Genomic DNA, 2,082 nt, shown 5'->3' with positions numbered 1-2,082 from the left:
ATGAACAATACTTTTAGGAGGTAGGCCTCATTCTTATAGTCATTTCATCAGAAATGTAGCAGGCATCCTAGTTTTTATTGTAGATTGAATATTCAAATAAAGACATCTTAACCCTACCTTCCACCCTTTCTTTTCTCCCTCTTCATCCCTCCCATCCACTCTCCTTTCCTGTCTTCTTTTCTGGTTTCCTGCCTTCCTTCTTTCCTTCCTTGCAAATGAATCCTATATCCCATTAAATATATTGCCTAGGTATTTTTGTCTGATCTCTTCTTTTGTCTGTTGCATTTTAAAACTACTTTCAAGAACTTATTTTGACAGTCACAAGGATTAACTATGTAGTATGTTCACAAATTTAATCTTTCTTAAATGGCTATGTAATGGAGTAATTTCCTGAAATCATCTTCATATATTTATGCTAATCATTTGTATCTCCCGTAGCATAACTGTTTCTCCTTTAACATGCACACCTTCTCAATATATGTCATTGCCCACAAAGAAGCAGGACAATTACTCGGGAGATTTAGGTTTAAAAGAACTCCTTCTTCCCACTGTTTTTTTTTTTTTTTTTTTCTTGAAATGGAGTCTTGTTCTGTCACCCAGGCTGGAGGGCAGTGGGCTATCTCAGGTCACTGCAACTTCCACCTCCCCCTTCTTCCAACTTTTTAAAATGTTTTAGTTAGAAGTATTTTTCTTGTTTTGCCTGAATTCATCAGATTCTTTCCCTAATTCCCTTATATGTTTATCAATTTATATTCTTTAGGTTGTATTGGCAATCCCAAACTGAGCTGGTAGAATTATAAACTGTAGTTCCATAAAGAGAAGGAAAGGGCCTGAAAGACTTCAAATGTGATTGCCATTTCTGTAGTATCTCCGTTTTTGCTTTGGGGACACTCTTCCTAGTTTCAATAATTTACACGAAATAATGTTGACAAAGTAATTGATGTTGTTGGTTTCAATGAACTTGGCTTTACATTCAGAGAATCAACAATTTTCTTCTTAATGGTTGAGATTTGCTGATATCTCTGCTCATTACAAGTGTTTTATAAGGCATTAAAAATTTTGATAAAATTTTATCATGTAAATTCCTTTGGGCTTTTCCCCAGGAGGCCTACATGCCTACCACCAGTGCTGCCATCATGTCTCTAGTCATCCCTGAGAAGTTCCAGCATATTTTGCGAGCACTCAATACCAACATTGATGAGGGGTGGAAAACAGCCTCTGCCATCACTGTCTTTAAGGATGTAGGTCAAAGGTACGCTCATGTGGTGTTGAGGAAAGCAGACACTGACCTCACCAAGAGGCCAGGAGAATTCACTGAGGAAGAGGTGGAACATGTTATCACCATTATGCAGTATCTACACTAGCACAAGATCCCAGACTCGTTTGTGAACAGTTAGAGGATGTAAAGGATGGAAAATATACCCAAATCCTGGCCACTGGTTTGGACAATGAGCTGCATGGAGACCTGGAGCAACTAAAGAAGATTCCAGCCTGTAGAGGGCTGAGCCACTTCTTGGGCCTTCATGTCTAATGCCAGCACAGTGAAACTACTGGCTGCTATATTCATATCGTGGGTGTATTCAAGAAGAAATAAGTCTGTAGGTTTTGTCTGTTAATAAATCACTCTGGTAGGAAAATTGCTACTTCAAATGTAATATGTTTTATCTTTCAGGGAAAGTGAAATCTTTTCATAAAAAAATAAATCAAGTCAGCTGTATTGTAGCAGTTGGTTTGACTTCCATGCTGATTTATGTTATCTGATAGCAGATTAAATATATTTAATTCACTTGTTGACCTGATGCTATAAGTAGCCAAAGAAACACTGGGCTAAATAACTTCAGAGACCTTCTGTGTCAGTTGAATGATTTGTCTTTGTTGGTTCACTGCCCTGAAATTCTGGGCATTCTTTCAAACCAAGAATTTCAGGTGGTTATGATAATGTTGCCACCTCTTCACTATAATCACACTTAATTAGTTGCAGCAGGTGGTAGTAGCTGGCACAGTTGAACAGCTCTCCCCACTTCACCAACAATTGGCTATTTGTTCAGCAAATAAAAAGGACTCCGTATGAGAAATCAAGAG

The 2,082-nt window shown here is 37.9% G+C and overlaps 1 pseudogene; it reads left to right on the top strand.

Moving 5' to 3' along the window:
• The first annotated feature begins 1,136 nt into the window (after window positions 1–1,136).
• Window positions 1,137–1,594, top strand: LOC100454870 (small ribosomal subunit protein uS13-like; annotated as a pseudogene).
• Window positions 1,595–2,082: the final 488 nt, after the last annotated feature.

The sequence above is a fragment of the Pongo abelii genome, chromosome 2 (assembly GCF_028885655.2).
Source record: "Pongo abelii isolate AG06213 chromosome 2, NHGRI_mPonAbe1-v2.0_pri, whole genome shotgun sequence".
Taxonomy (NCBI): Eukaryota; Metazoa; Chordata; class Mammalia; order Primates; family Hominidae; genus Pongo; species Pongo abelii.
The sequence above is the reverse complement of the archived record's forward strand: the minus strand, read 5'-3'. Positions and strand labels throughout refer to the sequence as shown.